The sequence below is a fragment of the Gavia stellata genome, chromosome 9 (assembly GCF_030936135.1).
Source record: "Gavia stellata isolate bGavSte3 chromosome 9, bGavSte3.hap2, whole genome shotgun sequence".
NCBI classification, from domain to species: Eukaryota; Metazoa; Chordata; class Aves; order Gaviiformes; family Gaviidae; genus Gavia; species Gavia stellata.
In genome coordinates this window covers 778523-798854 of record NC_082602.1, presented here as the reverse complement: position 1 = coordinate 798854, position 20332 = coordinate 778523, and the positions used below count along the sequence as shown (strand labels likewise).

The window sequence follows — 20332 nt, the reverse complement described above, 5'->3', positions numbered from 1 at the left end:
GGCTACACCTCCACACTTGACTTGGCAGCCAAGGTGCAGAAAACTCTGCGGTTTTCCAACTCTAGGTCTGCTTGGAGGAGAACTAAACACTCACGTTGGACATCACTGTTTCAGATGTCGTTTCAAAGTCCACGGGCTCACTGCTGAGCGAGCGACAGACATTCCCCGGGCAGGCAGCATGAGATTTTGGGATGGCTGCAGGGTCCACGGAGCAGTAACCTCCCTCCACAGCCCCGGAGCTGGCTTACAGGTTAACACGCTGTTCCCTATTACCTCTAAACTTGCAAGCAGAAAGCATTACGTCTCACAATTAACACCGATGAGACAAAACCACATCTGCCTAAACCAGTAAAAAAAGACCCCCAAACCCAGTTTGTTCATCTCCGATCTCCTCCTAAAGCACTTTGAAACCTGACCGAAGAAAACCCAAGTCTTCCCAAATCAAATCATGCTTTCCTCATGTTTGTACAGTGCTTTTATTCTCTAAGCGAGGACCTTTGCTGCCAAGGCAACAGTCACTATAGAAATCAGTAAAATAACCAGCCATTTCAGAAACCTCGACGAGCTCCTCACCAGGAGCCAAGGAGATTTTCAAATCCTTTCAGAGGCAGTGGGTGAGTTTCAGTTGCAACACCGAGCATCTCTCCCAAACACCCCAGAAAAGTTGAGGTGATAAAACCATTAGCAAAAAAGTGTTAAAATGAGGGAGGTCCAGGGATAAGAATAGTTTGAAGATAAAATAGTGACAATTTCTCCCTTGGAAAACAAATGCTGAGATGCACGCTGATTATGTGCACACACTTAAGCAGGATAAAATCGACTGCTGTAAGGATTGAAGTTTTAATGCTTTAGAAACCAAATCACAAGCAAAGTCCCTAAACCCTACCACGAGCAGAAGTTACACAGAGACCAAGTACTCTGGATAAAAGCCGGGAGCTCTCGTCCTGTATTTTTACAGCTCAAAACAAACTGTTCGTAACAGCAGGGTCTGAGTCACTGCTACAGTCACCTCCTCTACAGGCATTTTATCATCCCTCACAATAACGCTCCGACACCTCAATAACTGCACGTCCTGTACTTGCAAAGCACCTCTGCGCACCAATTTGCAACGAAAGGGCGATGCCTGTCACTAATTATGTGCTGGCTGTCACTAACGAGCTCTCAAGCAACGTACGGAATTGCTCCCCTCCCTCCAGGATATAGCCTTGCCTCCAAACCAGAGATCGCCCCTTGCAAGCGGCTGCACCGCTGTCAAGCACGTTGGCATTTTAAAACGTAACAACAAAACTGGTTCTGTGCTGTAAGTACAAATACAAAATATCTGTAAGTGTAAGATTGAGGCACAGATGGGCTCACGAGTTTCATGGAGCTCCGAGATAGGTTTCCTCGGTCGGTCCCAGATGGAAAACATTGTCCCACGGACACAAAGTCAGAGCAAGCAGAATTACTACTATGAAAAGAGAGGCTGGGATCAATATGTGAAGCAACTCCCACGTACCCTGAATAGCTACTTACGCAGCTTCAAAGAGAAAAAAAATTGCCTGCATACTACATAAATCCCTGAGCAGCCAATTTTTTCTAAATTACTCTATAGGAAGAAGAAAAAAAACACCCCACCATATATTTCCTATCCTAATTTGACAAAAAAATAAGAAATTAAAATCCACTCACAGGCAGGGATCTCAGTATAACAGCTCTGAACCCAAGCCCAAAGTTCAGCGGCAAGGTTGTCAAAATGAAAGTACTTGCATCAAATCTGAATAACCAAACAGCTCATCTTCAGATGGGAAACACTGCTAGTGAACATCTCTGCTACAAAAATGCATCATCTATATTGCGTGCATGCATGTGTATAGGCATATACACGCACACACTCTGTGCTAGGTGATGGAGACAACTTTTCCCTCCAAACCTGATGAAGGCTCATCCCTTTGCTTCTTCGTAGCCCTGTATCTCTTTTGCTCCACTTTCTTCCTCCCCGTTCTTCTTCCTTGCGCTTGGAAGTGGTTACGGAAACCAGCAAACACTCTTGAGAAGGTTTTAGCTGACCAGCAATCTTATCACAGGAGCAGCTGCTAAGCAGGGCTTTTGTTTTGACACTACGGAAATCCTGCTTCGAGTGATCTGGGGGTGGAAAGGATGGGGTGGGGAAGGCAGGTCCTGCCTTTGGTTTAAGTTACAAACAATTATTTCAGACTGAATGGTCTTTTTGAACGCAGGAGGGGAGAGCCAGGCACCAGGACCAGAGCCCCAGCTGGCACCCGCAGGAACATCTATGGGCTTACCGCCTATATGGTGGGGATAACCCAAGCGCCCATCTCATTTTGTACTGCATACCACAATCCTAATGTCTAAATTCTAAAGTAATGCAACACCTGCAACAGAAGTGGGATGAATATTAGCTTATTTTTGAATGGCTGCAATAGGAAACCCACCTTCCAACTCCCTGCCCAAAATGCTTTTAGTTCTGTGCAAGAAAGATGCAAGGAACACCACAGAGTTAATTTGCACCGGGGAGAAAAAACCAAATCCACAGCTATATTCAACTCCTAAAAATATTATCCTTGAGAAAAAGTGGGTTTGACTATTTCAGCCCTCCACCCGCAAAGGGGTGCGTGAAAATATTAACAGACCGTCACAAATCCTTACGTACGGGTAATCTGCTTCGACACCAGGATCTTTAATTCTTCAGCAAAGACTTCTGTAGAAGGACTCAACCCACCCATCATATCAGTTGCTTCTTTGCTATATACAAAGAAAAAACCCCACGGACACCACGACACGCGCTGAGCTCAAACCTTGCACATCTGGTTTCTGGACCAAAGCAACCTTAAGTGTTTCTGGGCTCTGCGCTCAGGCGGCAGCAAGCTCTGGCTGTCGTCTCCAACACAGCTAAACACGTCCGTGTTACGCCTCGGGATCTGGGTCAGCCAGAGATAGGGCAGAGCTGGAAATAGAGCCCTGTGTCCTCACACAACCTCTGAGCTAACTCCGTTACTAAAGAGCACGGAACCATACTTGCCGCCTTCTTGAAGCTATCCAAACCTCCTTATACGCACACAACAGAAGACCTCGGAAGGAAAACAGATGAAACACTGAAAAAAGCAGAAAAAGTGGGTTTTCCCCTACAAGGCACAGAAATGAGGAGAAGATGGGGTAGGGCGGAAGGACAGGAACAAGAAGATAAGAAGGAAGAGACATTAAATGTTTGTGACGTTCCGTATTTTAACTCGGTTAACCAAGTTCACGTGTTTTGGGTTTGTTTTTTGGGGTGGGTTTTGATTTTTTTTTTTTTTAACCTGCTTTTAAGTATTCAAAGTCACGTATTGTTAGAGAGTCAGATTTGCAGCGAGCCTCTGGGAATCCAAGTAGTAGCAAGAAGTAAGGAAAAAAAAAATAAATCTCAAAACAGAAAGGGAAGTTCTGCCTAAGGAAACTGAGGACAGTCTTGTGACTGATGGTAACGTGGCTCTAAAACGCGTACTCCAGCATATTCTGCCAAACCAGCCACGCAGATTGGGAAAAAGAAAGCCAGATGAAACTACAATGAAAAACAGAGCCTCACTGAAGGCTTAAAGCAATTAAGCACCGTATTTTTTTAATATTTGGGTTTGTTACTGGATAACCATATTAGACAGCATCCAGACCACAACAGTTGCTTCCTCCAAACTGCCTTTCCCTGAGTTACGACTAAAGCAAAAGAAAACTGAGTTTGCACGCTCAGAATCCCAGCCTAGAATAATGTTTCCTTATTTCATTAGAAATAGAAATATTTCATTTCAAACACACCACTTTTGAAGTCCAGCACATCAGACCCAGATCAAAAAGACTCCAAGCCTCAAGAATTGAAATATAAATATCTATAAATCTTCATGCAAGATGCCGTTCTTTGCATTTCAGCTGTTACTATTCATAAACCCATCCAAAAGGCGCAACATCAACATCATTAATTTTCAGTGCTATTACCCTTATAAAACAAAATGATCCCTGGGTTTGTCTTTATTAATTTAGTTTCATATAACACATACTGATCCCTGGTCTGAAAGACAGAACACCACAAGTATTCAAGATTATTTGTGGTACAAATAGTCCTAACCTGATTTTTGAACACGTATTCCTCCTCTTCCCAGCAATACCTGTTCAGAGTTGTACCATAAATCAAATATTTAGATCTGGAAGACATCTGTCTGTATGAAGGAGAGGAATACACTTACTGCACAGTTGGTCTAGAGCAACCAGAAACCCAGGAAAGGCTAGAAAAAGAGGAAAAAAAAAAAAAAAGAAAACCCAAAAGCACATTTTTGATTGCCGAGTTACGGGTGTACAACCTTAACGATAGGAACTTGTCTTACTAGAGCCAGATCTACTGAAAATTCAGACGAACTGCCCTGACATCTTCCTTTTGTGGTTAATGCTACAAGCGAGAAAAATATCTCTCGGCTCGCTTGCCAAACTTCAGCCACCCTCCTTGTTCTCTTCGCTGCCAGTCACGCGGATGCCAAATCTCGCTGTTTGCAGTGGAGATCTGCCGCTGTCGGCGTTTGACTTGATGGCAAAAACACGCTCGTGTTCATTCAGCAAAATCCAGTGCTGCTCGAGAGACGAATCCTCTCTCCTCTTCAGTCCAGCCATCACCTCCTTTGAAAGCAAGAGTGCCAGAAAGGGATTCCAATTCAGACTAGCTCTGGTCCCTGCTCTCAGGGTCCCTATTTTTTTGCCTTTTATAGATAATCTCATGATCATTGCTTGGTGTTTCAGGACTGCTGCTGCCGCCACCGAATGTGACATGCTGATGCTACAACAAGCTCCAAATTTCAGAATTTGGACTTCAGAAACCCAAGATATTCCTCCCCCAGTGCTGAAAAGTAGCTTTATCTCTGTATCGGACTCCAGATCTTAATGCCATAGACTATCCATAGGCAGCTGCTCTCAATCTACGTCAGACATGCCATCCCTCCCACTGATTATCCTGGGACACCGGCAAATCCTACTTCAATCTTGCTTCTGACCACAATTCAGCATTGAACCCAAAGAACAGATATGCACAAACTTCCTCCCTAAAACATTAAGTGTTCCTAACATTTTTAACTGGTTTGTGCTCTTAAAATATCTGGCAAACACTTAAAACATGCTTCCTTCCAGGCTGCCAGTGATGGCAACTGGGTGTACTAACAGGTATCCAACAATTTCCAAGACCACAAGCAGAATCACTTGAAAACATTATAGTAGGGTTCAAAGTCTGCCGAGTATTTAATATTTTAAATATTCCTCTCCGCTCAAAGTAACGATCAACTATGTTCACAAATAAGGAAAGATAAGAAACTTCCTGCTATTTAACTGTTCTGGAAACAATGAATATTTCAGTAACCAACTGAAAGCCTCGGAAATAAGTTCCTCCTGCAGACATCCAATTACCTCATGGTTTTTTTTTCTAGCAACACACTTGGGGTATAGGAGATGCACCTGCGTCATGTTCTCCTAGTATCTTTATGGAGAGGTCCATCAGCAACTCGTTACGATCCCAGTGAGTATCTCAGGCAGGGCGGCTCTCCGCCATCCTTTCTTCTGCAGGTAGTGACTCCACTATCTGGCACAGCGAACACGAAAGACTGGATGACTGCGTAACAGAATGACACGCTGAACTGGTAGGTTTTGAATGCGTCAATTAAATCAGTTCACAAAGTAACCTGTAATTCCAGCCAAACAAGAGAATCTCAGCTCGAGGTACCGGGTAAGTACAACCAGCTTGCATTCGTGTCACGAAAATTAAGCAACATTTAAAAATAGTACTTAAATAAAAACAGTATTTCATCTCACAAACTGCCCCCCCTGGAGAACACTAGCATCCACTACCTACCCATAGCCCATAAAACTGCTGCAAAGCGACTCAAAAATAGAGTGCAAAGCTCAGTCAGCAGTTTGTTCACCCTTCACAACCAGAAACGATCAAAAATACCTAAGTCAGATGACTCCTGAGATGGTGGTTCATGTGACACCTCTCTCCAGCCACAGAAAGGATGGAGGGACCAGACCCAGGCTGCTATCATCAGCACGTGATCGTCCAGCTGCTAGCACGAGTGCGCAGCCTCTAGCAAACTTTGCTCACTCGTCTAAACATTTTCTTTTAACTAAAAGAAGGCAAACAGAGCTGTACACTACGAACTGTATGATGCACTCCTCAAAATCCGTGTTTCCTTTCATTAAAATGTACATTAGGCGGGAGGAGTTAAGGGCTTACAGCACAGCGCTAGACATAATGTCATTTCCACGATCCACCCCGACGTAAGCATCCACGGACTACGTCACAGCGCGTACGCTTTATCGAGCACGTAACAACTGTAGCTCCCTGCGGTGAACCATCCACACGGTGCTCGCAGCAAACAAATCAAATTGCTCAGATAATTTCAGTTGCTTTAGGAATTGAAAAGCTGCATCCACCCTTGCAAGGAAAAAAAATTAAAAAAAAAAAAAATCAGCATTGCTTGCCAGAAAGTAGACACGTGAATTAACCATTTAATCAATGAAGGGATGCGGGTCGTTCCGAAAAGACCACTGAGCTGCTTGTCTGCAAAAACAAGACCGGGCTTCGTAGCTCCTGTTACACAAATAGGTTAACATGCAATAAGGAGGACAAGCCCTGCTCGTTTACAGCAGCAAGAGAACTGCAGAAACCCAGCGGCACTATTCTCCTTCCAGCCACAGAAAGAGGAACCCAAATAAATTGCAGGGAAGGAGACGAGAGGGAGGGAGAGGAGGAAGGATTTAAATCTGCGGTCACGTGGACACCGTAGCTTTCTGCAAGCAGATGGGTGAAGCCCAGATTAGCAAGGTATTAACGAAAGCAAGGCAGTAAACGCCGATGAGGTGCGGCTCAAAAATAGCCGAACTCTGACCTGCCTCGCCGAGCGGAGCGAAGCTCCCCTCTCCCAGACGGATCGGTGTCGGCCACGAAGTCACGGCTCTGCTGACTAGTGGGAAAGGATGGGAGATCGCAAGAGAAGCGAAGCGCGGTCGGAAAAAGCTGCTGAGGCTGAAGCTAAAAGATGAATGGCAAAGTAGATAAGGAAGCAGCAGCCGCACAGGAGAGCGCAATACTCCTTTAAATCAACCTTCAGCAGCAAGATGCAAAAGGCTCGCTGGGAATAAGCCCTTCCCGTAGGTAAATACTCCAAAGACGCACTCTCTGGAGATGTCCAGCAGGATGCAATATCCCTGCTGCGTACCTGAGTAAGCAAATAAGACAAGGGAATAACAATCACGCTGATGTTTCTAATGTGCAGGGGCTCATCCGAGCAGCGGAGGGGTTAGGATGTTATCATACTGCAGAAACTCATCTGACAAGGAGCCCTTGAGAGCGGGACGCCAGTAAAGCCCCGTCCAGCCACCTCGTGACAGGCTCCATGACTACACAGCACTCCCCTCAAGGCCTGGGAAATGTATATACGCCTCCGAAACACATTAGTAAACCGAATATTTTAAGAGTACAAAACAAATGGGAGCCAACCTGACGTAGCTGCTGCTTTCACCCATCCCATGGTCAGACTTGCTCTTAGGGGACTATCCTTGAACCATGCTCTGACGTGCATCTTTTAGGTAAATCCTGAGAACATCTCCAAGACCATATAAACCTGATAAAATATAGCATTTTAATAAGAGGCCATAAAAAAAAGAAATAATCTTACATGTAGAAAGATCACGAAAATTCACCATCACTACTCCGGTAATGCCAGTGCTCCTCCTCTAAGCAATACAGAGCTGTTGAAATGACTACTGATGGAGAAAAAAAGTACTATTTTGGAAACGATCAGATCAAGTACTGTGAAGTGTTCACACCAAAAGACATTGAACAGTCACAGTAATTTGCGTTTGGCCTTTGTTGGGTTGTTGTTTTTTTTTAGTTTGGGTGGTTTTTGGGGGGGTGAGGGTGGGGCTGTATTACCAGAGGTTGCACAGAATGTAAGTACACATGAAATTTGCTTTTAAAAGCAAGTATATTATTATCTGTCCTTGGGCACTCCCCAACCTTTTCGCTGGGTCTGAAAATCCCTACATGCACAAATATTTAATGTGGGCGAGGGGATAAGAGTACTGGGGCAGAAATCCTGATGAAATATGCAGCACACCCTACACAGCACCACAACAGCACCGAAAAAAAGCGTGTTATTATAGGTTTTATTTCACGTCATTAGTGAAACAACGTAGGGACTTGATTTAATTTGATCCGGAGAAAAACTTGTGCTGGTCTGAATCAGTCTTCGGCAGCCAAATCGCAAAAGCCTGACCTCACAGCAACAGCCCAAGAGTAAAAGAGCATCTCCCATCAAAAACAAGCAAACAGCAAACGCAACGGTTGGCACCTGAACCAGCCCGGTCCAGCCGCAGCACATGCACATGGGCAACACAGCCTGTCTCATCCCAGCTGAAACGCAAGACGTGCCACGCGCACAGCACCAGGTGAATTAAGATTTAAAGGGGAAAAATGCTGATCTCGGACCAGAAAAGTCAGCAGCTATAGGAGAGTCCAAGGATATCACGTTCCCATCTGTTACGGGGATTTCTTGCCCTCCTCGTGGGGCACAACGTGATCGGCAGGAGACAGGGTGTCAACAGCAGGGCTGAAGGCTCTCCTCACTTTCGAGAGGTGTAACGAGGAAGGATCAATATGTAGAAAGATCCTGAGAAAGAGGGGAGCACCACACACATAGCGTCAGCCCAAAAAAAAAAAAAAAAGTATCAGGAAACTCGCATTTCCTTAGTTCACTAAAAGCCAGTTTTTGCCAAGTAACCAATTTCCTTACACTCTTCGTTAAATAAAATATGAAGGGCAGGCGGAGACGTAAAATATAAATGCATGCACTTCCGTAAGCAGCAGGCCCTGTTATTGCAGAAACTGCATAAATCATTGAGGCCAACAGGACTTATGTCCCCTAATGGAGGGCACAGACTTCAGGCTCGGTTAGCAGGCAAGGAAGTTTTATATTAACGAGTGTTGCATTTATATTCACCTTTGTGATCCACGCTGCCTAGAAATAGCAGAAACCACTTTGGTTCATGTATTATTTAGTCAGGCCAAAGGGGTGAAAGGCAAAAATCAAACCTCAAGACAAACATTTGATGATTTTGGCGTGGATCTTCACCAAATATAACACTTGCAATGGGATGGCAGGACACTCACCGGTTTGGTAATTGAGCCAGAATGGCTGAAATGATGCTTCCGTCAGATTTCCCTGCAAAGCTGCCTGAAGATGTGACAGTAGTTATGAATTGCCCTATTGAAACTCATCGCTGTATCCGTTTTCCAGCACTTTGCCATGCACGTGAGCACAAACACAATGTCTTTACAGTTTCAAGTGTTAGCAGTATTGCTTTGGCAAAATTCCCTGGGGAAGAGTAATAGCTACCTACGGAAGACTTGCCCCTAATCACTGGCATCTTCTTTTTCCTAATTCTTTTTTTATTTCAGGCAGCCAACTGACGAGTAATACGGTTGCAGTGCTCATGTTTACAAGGCACAACATCTTTCCTTCCTTGTATTTGCAAAATTCGATTCAAAAGGCACAGCAGCTTTCAAACAACTGGCGGCCGGCACCTCAAAGTTCAGTCGTGAAAACTAACCGCGTATCTAGTTGAAAACAACCTTGCATCTTGAAAATTAGGGTGTGGCCTAAATGTATTTTCAGACTACCTTTTTACTACTCCATATTTGCAAAGTGCCCTTTAACTTGCAGCCAGATGAACGAGATCAGGATGAAGACTGTGCTGAACTGTACAAGCAACTTCACAGAATCACTAAGGTTGGAAAAGATCATCAAGTCCAACCATCAACTTCTCTAGGACAGGACATGCGAAGGTCCAAGACAGCAGTGCTCAGGTCTTTAAGGGACTCCATACTACTCTTTCCCACCATACAGGACTATAAAGCTCAACAGGTTCCTGCTGAAGCTCCAGAAATAGCAGGTCTGCCCCAAGCACGGGGAAAACCCAAAGCCACGCATCCGTTCACGGCTGCCTCCTCCCCTGATTATTCAGAGATTCAACAGAACTGAAAGTCACCTTCATACCCAAAGTGATTTCTGAGTATAAAAATCACTCCTGCTTACCTATTTCGAAAGGTACTTATAGACAGGAGTTCCTCCCTATTTCAAAGCTCTGCATAGAGCTGGATTTATTGATGCAGATCCATGATTCATCAGTAGAGCAAGCTGTAGGAGACAAACTGTATTATGCTGGAATCTAGCAAAATCAAGAAAAAAAAAAAAAATCAGGAAGAAAAATCAGGAGTATTCATCCCAAACGAGACCAAAGGAGAATCAGTCTGAAAGGATCCCGAGGACTGTAAATAAATTATGGCCCTGTTCATCAATTAGCTCAAGCTGCACCGAAATGAAAGGCAAAGCGGGCTCTGTAATCACTCAAAATAAGCTCCTCTGACGGGATCGCTCCTGCGCTGATGGCTCAATTATGCCTGAGGAAGACCGTTACAGAACATTAAACATTAACAAAAGTCTGAGCCTGCGTTACTTTTCTCCCAGATAAATCTAATTCAGTAACTGCGTACTTTTAGCTTAAGTAACCCTGAATTACCAGATCGATTCTTTTCCCACCTTTGCCTCACAAGTTGCAAAAGCCAGGCCACCACATACAGGGAAAATGTTTGCAAATAGTCCCTTTGCTAGACAATTATATTTTTATTATACAGGGAAGATATAATTTTATCATTTAAAAATATATATGGTTTGGGAGAGGGTTGTTTATGTAAATTTAGTAGCTGAGAAATCAAAACAGGGGAAAACTGTTCTCCTGGGTTATGAGGGTTTACTCTAGCCTCCCTAGAAGAGCTTCTTCATCTCTCTAAAATCTAGTCCCTAGCAAACAGTGACACATCTTATGTCTTCTGAAACTGCAAGGAGAACCGTGAAGACAAAGAAACTCTAACACAGCAGAAAGTTGCTTTCATTTCTCATTTTGCATTTGCAATATATTATTTGCTTTCCTTAGCTTCAAGTTTAAGAGGACTGGAGATACTCTCACCATCCAAAGCGTCTCTCCATTCTCTCTCTGCAACTCTATTAACACAAAATAAAGTTTCCTGAGGCTTGCCCAGGTCAGATCTTTGCTGTTCTAACTTAAGTACGACATGCAAACACATTGCAGAGGCCTGAACAGTGCCAGGATTTCACTGCGGATTTAGGTAGGGTGTGACTCGTTTAGAACAGACAAACCAATGTCCCCAAAGAAAAGCACGTGGCTGAGATTAAAAGAGAACATTTCAAAACACAAAAGGAGTTAGAAATAATAAGGAAAAAACCCAGAGAGCTGGTAAGACTAAGAAACTGAAACCAAAGTTGCACCAAATTTCACGAGCTGGTGGTCTTCCTACTAAATCCTCTTCATCCTTGATGCTCAATACTCACCAATCCCAAAGCATCAGCTCCCCCAACATAAATAAATTGGATTTAACTGGGTTCAACTTGATGTTTTTTAAACATTAATAAAGTGTAACAGTGTCAACATTCTCACTAGTGAAAAATCTGCTTGGCAGCTAAAGTGATTTTTTTAAATTTACAAGAAAACAGTGTTATATGTATCACTGGGACCAGTGAATTTTCACTCCTGGTTATGAAAAACAGCCCAGTAACAAGGAGAAAGCACCCTGAAGCATTATGAAACGTAACTGAGTTAAAACTAGCTGCTTGTCTTCAGGATTCTTGTCCAGAGGCTAGAAAAGTAACTTGAATTCTTATATTCACTTTTAAAACAAAGAATAATTCCAGTTTTGCAAATCAAGAGGTAAAATTTGCCTCGATACCAAATTCCACCAAGCTCTAGATATGCTTGTATCTACAGCCCCTTGAAAAGAATAAATGACGTTTTTCTCCAAGTCATTTGCTCAGGGAAAGTGTTACGTCACAGGTTTTCTGAACTAGATAGTATATAGCTAAACATTATTTAGTTACGTTGAACTAACCGCTATTTTCCCTCCACCACGTCCTGCGCAGGGGATGCTTGGTACGACGCGCTTGCTGGTTTCTAGGATCCGTCTAGGATGGATATCTAGGATATCTGAAATATCCCTGGATATTTCCTTCTTCATTTGGCACTGAACAGGATGGCTCACTGGTTATCAACGTGTGATAACAGCAAGAGGAGCTCGTCGGAACCAAGGAGCAGCTCGAAAAATCACACCGTTCTCAAGACTGACAAAGAGTTAAAAAAGAGAAAGCAAACAAAAATAAACCCAAAACCCCAAACCCAAAGACATAAAAAGCATCAGGAAACAAACTTTTCAGCAAAAAAAATTTCCTTAACTGGATTTTGCCCTTATTTTAGGGAAGGCAACAGAAAATATATCCAGACAAAGTTACGAGGACCAGTGATAACCACGAAGAATAGCGATAAATGCTGAGTGAAGAGCTGCTGACAAAGTACGGTATAACGGCCACTTACTACAAGCAATGCTTAAAAAGCTCACTGCTTACAAAGTGCACAATAGATTTACCCTTGGCTTCCTTGTTGACTACGTTTCTCCTGACACTTCACATGCTTATTGAAAAATAAAGTCTCTTATAGGAGCGTAATATTATAACCAAGCAAGACATTGACATTTCGTAAGTGAAATTAAGGCCCCAGTACTTTTTATGTGGTTTTTTTTCCCAACTACACAAACTCTCCCCATAAACTATCAGAATATGAACGATTCAAACAGCAAAGTAGATCTCCTTAAGGCTTTGCTCTTAACTTGGGTAGATTAACCTGAAGTAGCTCAGCCCCAGCTAGAAGCGGCAGCACGGGCGCCGTAGCTGTGATTTTAAACCCCAGCTGAGCACACAGGAGAGCTGACCTTACCGACGCGAAGCGTTGGAGCTGCTCACCTGAATTCAGCTCCAGCCCCTGTGCACCTGAACTCGGGCTACTGGAGTTCAACAAGCCTTTTCTCGGAGGCATCCCCACCCTCCTGCTTTGTATCCCTACCTTCCTCTCTTGCGCCTGGGTGATTGCAGGGCGGAAAAATTGCTCTTTTCCTGGGTTTCTGCTGGGCTGGGCGGCCGAACCAGTTGGCTGCACAGTCTCACAAGCATAAGCAAGTCCTTCCCCTTTCGGTGGCAGCAGCGAGTTGTCAGAGCAGCTTGGCTGTATGTTGAAACCATACCTCAAGTTTCCTAATCTGCCTTTCTATTTTTAACCAGAGCCATCTCCCCCACCTTCTCTGCCATGCAGACAGCTGTAGAAAGCAGCTGGAGACAACCGAGTGCTCCATCGGGCCAATTTTCCTGGCAAAAAAAATCATCTACAGGCCGGCGGTAAGTGCACAAGGGGCAGCAGAGACACTCTCAAACACTAACCCGAACCCACAGTTGAAGGTAGCCAAGGAGGAACCGGGTTGTTTTCCTTTTCCCCCGTCCCCTGCGGCCACGACGGCTCTTACCGAACGTGTCCAAAGGACTGCCACTCTCCTGGCTCACACAAACCAACTGGGATCCCGCTCAGCACCTCTTGTCCCTAAAAACTCAAAGGAGAAAGGCTTAAGCAAAGATTCAGAGTGTGGACCTTCTTCTGCCTTGGCTGGCTCTCCCAGGACAGAGATGGAGAGACCGCTCCTGCCTTCTGCAAGCCAGCGCTACGATTTGATACAGCACTTGAGAGCTCTCGCTGGGACATCCGCAGTACACAGACCTCCTTCAACAAACTCCCATTTCTTGGGGAAAGGATTGGATTCATCCTCTCCTCCAGGTTTGGCTATCTCCTCCTTCAGGCACTTGGCGTTAGGTGTAACACAGACACACGTGAAATCCTGAATTCTCTCCTCACATGGTAGAACAGCTTTAAAAAGGTAATGTGCGGCCACCCTGTAAAGTTAGCCAAGCAAAAAGGGCACTTTCCTGAATAGCAAGAGCAGCTTTGAGCTTTCGCAGGCGGACGGGGGAAAGCCGGGGACGCAGAACACAGGCTGTGCAAGGTGTTGAGCCACGCGGAATGTCATGAAACAGGCTTTTGGGTTTGGGGTTTGCCTTTTCTTTTTTTAAAGTGAGGTCCAGGTTTCTGAGCTGTGCTCTCAAAGGTCTTATTAGGACCAGGCATTTTCAGTGAGAAAACTGAAAGTCTCCTTGTAGGACTGGGCAGACCTTTGGCATCAGACAGCCGGGCTGAGAGCTCGGCACCTGAAACACACACAGCTTGGGGAGGGCAAGACACAACTCCAACGCTGATTCAGGGAGCTTAAGAGTTAGCGGGAAGTTTTGAGTCACGCTCTTGGATGTGGGCAACTAGGATAGCTTAAGCCCTTCTTGAGCTAAGCCCTTTTTCTCTTGTTCAAACAACAGCTGCAAACATTGCAAATGAGGCTACTTTTGCTGTTCTCCATATAATGTGTTTTCATACGCTACTTACTTTCTATACTTCGAGTTACTTGCGCAAAATAGGCTTACTGACCGTCGATCAAAACTTAAAGCAAATGCAGACAGGACTCTACAGATTATAAGTATCAAATGCCTCGGAGAAATCCATTTCTTACATGCCTACAGAAACAAAAAGTCTGGCAAAACAGAAGTCTGGTGTGGATTTAAGCACAGCAAGACCCACAGCAAATCTTCCCAGCTCAAGCAGATTCAAATCCCAGGAAACAAAGCTGCTGAGCAAAACAGCCCATCAGCCATAAACCCATTTAAAATTAAGTTTCATTAATATGTTACAGTATTTACAGGTAGGTAAGCAGCAGAAACCGATGTGATTCAGCAACTGCCGCGCTGCTGCTGTGGCCAGGGGAGAGAAACCCCACCATGAACACAACGGCCCACATCCGGACGCAGCACAAGTGGTAGGTAGGTCTGAGAAGCTGTTCCGCCCCTACATACATCAGCAACAGCCCAGAAAAGCAGGCTGCTCTTCTCGGTTTGTGGATAACCATGCGGCTTAGTCGCGATTTTCTGCAAAACTCTTCCTGGCCTCGAGTTACTTTGACGAAGAGTTGAAACACCGATTTCCCCCCACCCAAAAGTGCTTCAGAGCACAAGTTTCTTGCTCACGTGAAATAAAAACATTATCCACGGTTCCTCCAGCACGACGGCAATGCACGAGTTGGTCGCACCAAGCAGCCTGGCCTGCCTTAGTTCGAGCTGCTCTCTTAGGAAGGCGCTTTACTCTTTGTGCACGGGGGAGGAGATCCTCTCCCATCCTTAATCCACTGGACTACATCACTTTATTAACCAGTACTGAAACCATGACAGCAACAAACACCCATGCAAGAAACCAAGATCTGAAAGTAACTTCACTTCCTACCTCCTGGAAAAAGGGAGTTTCAGGGGTGAGAAACCTCTTTAGCGGCTTTGACAAGCACTGGGACCACACGTTAATGATTTACAGTGATTACAATGATTACAGTGCTGTAAGGAGATGTTTGATAAGAGTGTGTTTTGTTATGGTCTGCCTTCTTGCTATTGCCTACATAACCAAATCATCTCACAAATGAGATGGGCATGGTATTACTTGACGGGACAGGAAGAAATTAATGCCTCTTCTCATCAAAGCTTGCTTACCCCATCCTGCTTTAAAAAAAAAATATATACATTTTTACATATATACACAGACTAAAAACCAATGCCCGGAGTAGCTCTTTGCATGTACACATACCTGGTATATATACACAAATATTTTTTATATATATGTATAAAAAAAATACACACAGAGATGAGCTACTGCAAGCACAGGTTTTCTAGTTTCTTCCCCAAAAGTCAAGTAAAAAAGCAATTGTTCAACTCATCACTATAAATCTATCAGAAAGCTTCCAGATTAAAGCATTCAGTTCAAAAAAAGCGGTTTACGATGAGAAGAAAAGGTGGCTATGCCAGAAACGCACAAAGAGGATCACAGACCGTGGAACGACTCAGCTGCGTATTTAAGACACAGCTTACGAATAAAGTTATATTTCTCTTTCTGAAATGCATTCAGCTCACCGAGAGGATTTCTGGGGTTTCCCCGTGACTCACTGCGTTCCTCTACAGACCCAGGGCCACCCTCCTCTACAACTGAAGCATTCACGTTTTTGGGCGGCGGGTGAAACCGTGACACATGCGGAGCGGCACAGTCTCATGGCACTGCCTCTTCCTATGCACAGCTGCCAAAAAACCTCACATAAAGTCTAAAATACATTCTTGCTCTTACTGTTTCATATAAACACCCGCTGCAATTGCCCTGGGGATATTTGGCAGCTATTAAGGAGGGGGTTAGGGGTGTGGAGAGGTGTCGAGGATGGCAAAAGGGACAGCAGCTTGTCCCTGACTTTTAGTTTGTGCAAGCAAGCGCCGCTGCTGCACCGCCTAACTCGGATTACCTCGTACCCGTGTGCTGCAAACAAAACCTCCAAACCTAGAAACCACGGAGAAACTCCATCGTGCCTCAATGTCCGGCCATGGCGAGAGATGAACCTGTTTGATGGAAACATGCTGGATCCCGGATGCAATTCAGGGGGGACAAGACAAGGGTACTCACTGGCCGGGTAAGTGCTGCCCCAGTTGCTGGCAGCCTGGCTGGCTTTTATTTGGGAAAAAGAGAAACCAAACCAAAAAACAACCAACAAACAAGAGACTAACCACAAGCTTGAATGCCACCTTTAAAAGAAAAAAAAAAAAAAAATCCTCAAAAGCCACATTTTAGATCTTATTGTATCCGAGTCCTTCTGCACGCTTCCAAAACACAGCCCCTGGCCCTTCACCAGCAGTCAAACACTCCTTTTGACTAAAACGGGATCATCCAGAGCTGGAGAGCTACTCACTCATGGAAATCAGACGGCAGATAACAGCAGCCAACTTTTCCTCTTCCCAGCTGACAGCCAGACGCGACGCTTATGGCAAGACAGCAGCAAGGCCTCTGCAAGCTGAAGCGTTTTACGATCCTTCCGCCGCTTCAGCAGAGCAACTCCCGGACCCGAGGATCTCACCGGAGTCTCCTTCGCAAGCTGAACTTCCTTTAAATTAAAAGTTGCCTTTCAACTTCCCCACGCCGGCAGCGTCGCGCCGGGCTTCGCCAGCGCTCCTCTCCCCTCTGCTCCCCAGCCCTGGGCGGGAAGCACCTGGAAAGCAAAAGCACGAGAGGTGAGCGGTGCACCGGAGGCGACGAAGCGAACGCTCGCCCGCTGTCTGCCGCCGCTCCCTCCCCGGTCGTGTTGTCTCGCCCTGCCGAGTGCGTCAGCAGCGGGCGAGAGGAGGAGACGGAGGAGGAGGGACGGGAGCGCCAGCCCGGCCAGAGGGCTGCAGTTTCCTACAGCAGCTCTGGGTTTTACCAGCAAAATAACAGCTAAAAGAAGGGGGGGGGGGAAATAAAATTATCATATAAATTCAAGTCTGTTGATTCTTAATGTGTGCGAGTAACCCAAAGCAAAGGTTGCATTAGTATTACTTTTGAAAGACTCAAGATGACACTGTGTAGCTGAAAAAGTCAGTGCTGGGAGGAAGGATTCATTTTTCCGATATATATATATATAAATACCAGATGTTAAGTCCTACCCAAAAAAAAAACCCAACCCACACCACCCCAAACCACAAAAAGTCATATTTCACCATGCTAAAAACAAAGCGAAACAACAAAATCCCCAACCTTTCAATGAAGTTTTTGGCTACATCCCACCTCTGCCACCAGCAGCAGAGTCCCCGGGTAGACAGCATCACCGGTCCCCGAGGGCACGCATCTAGCCTTTATCTCAAAAGACACACCCAGGACTGGAAACACAGAGGACGGAGGAGGCTAGCACCTCCTGCACACAAATATAGGGGGTGGTGAGGATAAGTGGGAAAGGAAGGTGTGGAGCATCCCCGCTGAGCATGAGAGGGAGTGGAGGATGTCTACCGGCCGCTCGCCATGGGACAGCGGAGAGGTCCACGTAACTGAGTACAAAACCACAATACAAAGCAGACCGAAGCCACATGTTGGAAAGACTGATGGGATGAGCAGCGCTGGCAGAGTGTTTTCCAGCAGCTTACATGACAGCAAAGACTCTACGCAGTCCACTGGCCGCTGTAAGCAAAGGAGATACTGTCCAGAAGTGAAGTCAGAGGCGTATGAAGTGGCCTGCTTCCACTCCACGGATGAAATAATGGGGGGGAAGACACCAGCATTAACAAATAGCAGCATCAGGTTTTCTGGACTCCACCCCAGGAGCGGGAGCCTGTTGCCAGTAATCCCGAGGAATCTGCAGAGCCCCATCGAAGAAACACAGGGTGGAAAAAGTCTTTTCAGAAGCCGCACACAGAAATCCCTCCACGCTAATCTTGTCGTATGGAAAATAAGTATTTTTAAGGAATAGTTGGTCTGGGGTTTTTTAATAGATACATGCCCCTGGGCACAGCCCACCAGTCCTTGCTCCTAATACATGCAGACAGCCAGGTATCGAATGAAACAACGTGTTCACAATCAGCTCCTCCACAAAGTCCAGAAGCCAAAAAAGTCCACGGGTTTGTCACTAACCTTCAAATACTGGTGAGGAGAGGGGTGGGGAGAAGGTTTCGATGAAGGACTCTGAACATCAAGTTGTATGTCTGCAAGCACCAATTCAAGGAGAACACAGCAAGTGTCTTGTCTCAGTGAGGCCAGCCAATTCCCCTGCCTTTAATTAATTTTAAAAAGTCTTTTGTCTTAAAGATCAACAAAATAACCCCCACTTAGTTTTAACGGTCCAGCTTGTCCCTTTCTCAAATAGCTTTTTCCCTAATTTAAGAATTAAAAACCACATAGGCTCATTCTCCTTTTCCTGCAGATCATCATTAACGTGGCAGCTGGCAGACCCCGGCTCAAGTGAACTAACCGTCAGATTTCCTTTTTCAGAACTCTTTTAGGAAGAATTTTAACAGTTAAACTGTACCTCTAGCAGGCTGGAGAGTCAAGTCCAAGTCAGTCCATTTTATTTTAAATCTGAGGAGAGATGAGAAGTGTGGATTAGCCACTAGCGAGCTCCCTATGCTTTTTTTCCAGCAGCCTTTTAGTAATGGAGCTCCATAACACTCAACAGGCGCATCTGCCCAACCTCGTCCCGCTTTCTAGGAGGGATTCTGGAGTAGAACAGGTAATTACTCGTTACCTAAAGATTTCTTGGATTTAATTCAATCGGTACCAATTCTGTAAATTCCTCCCACTGAGCATATATATGAGGAATCAAGGGATTAATTAGAAGACACACTACAGGCCGTGGATTCTTCGTTATGTAGATGACACTCACGCCTACTTTGGGCCAATGCACACCTCATGGGACAGCAGAATTCACCTGGTGACGACAGAGGCAAACTTAATAACTCACTTCTGACAATAAATGCATTCACATTTGAGAAAAATCCTCTTTTTTTATTCCAGCAGATCTTATCTTCGCCATTTTTTCCCCTCAGTGATCCACGACTGTATGGGTTCAGTGACCTCAAGGCACGTAACGAAGCCAGCCCTGTTTTCCCACGAGTGAGGTGGGGCCAGAAGGGAGAAGAGACGACAGTTTGACGAGTATTACAGGTAATTAAAAGCGAGCTTTGGGAACACCTTTTCAACATGTTTAATCATTATGCATTTAAATATTGCATGTGTCCAGACAGATACAACTTAATACCCTGTAAGCCCTAAACAAATAAGAAGAAACATACTTAATGAACTTTTCCGAAGTACTTGCAAAGGGGTTTTTTTTCTCCTACACACTTCGGCCAGGACATATTTAGCCTAAGGGCTAAAACGGAGGACAGCCTGAACTGATTACATCATTTTCTTTCTATAGCACTGAACATCTGGGAGTACTGCTCTCAGTTAAGTGGCTATTGCTCTGCTTCATCTCCACCTTCCCACATCGTGCTTCAATATGAGGATGACGATCACCATAAAAATGCCTGAAGAAGAGAGACGGCCAGCGAGCGTTGACCTGTTTGCTTCTTTCCTGATCAGGACATGAGCTATGTGACACAACGCTAGATTTGGGGTTGACTGCTGGCACTTAAGAGAAATAGCTACTACCGAGCTTCAGCGCTGATACTTCTTGGTAATTCAAGCACCACATGCACTGGCAAGAGAGCATCCTTCCAAAAGCCTTGCTGAGGAAAGGTCTTCCTTGCCTTGATAGCTTAAATCTACCTAAACATCAAAAAAAGTCAGAGTAAGCAGATTATAATGAGTCACCTTCTCCCTTGCCCATCAGCAAAGAAATTATGGAATTAGCAGACGAAATCCAGCACTGAAGGTGGGAAGTAAAGTCTAGCACAAGTTAAAAAAAACCAAACCACACTACCCATTCATACCACCAAGCAAACTCAACCCAGAGGCCCAAGCACCGCGACCCAGATGAAGAAAAACGGCCATGATACTACATCCAACG

The 20332-nt window shown here is 45.0% G+C and overlaps 1 protein-coding gene across 2 annotated transcripts in view; it reads right to left on the bottom strand.

Annotated features, from left to right (window-relative positions):
- The window catches only part of SGMS1 (sphingomyelin synthase 1), a 36150-nt gene extending 19031 nt beyond the window's left edge, over positions 1-17119 (bottom strand). The window contains exon 1 of one of the 2 annotated variants that reach the window (XM_059821157.1): positions 16769-17119. The gene's annotated coding sequence lies outside the window, so the exon portion shown is untranslated. Of the gene's footprint in view, positions 1-5956; positions 5974-16768 lie in introns of those variants that run through there. The other variant, XM_059821158.1, reaches the window with a different exon arrangement.
- Between the last annotated feature and the right edge of the window lie 3213 nt (positions 17120-20332).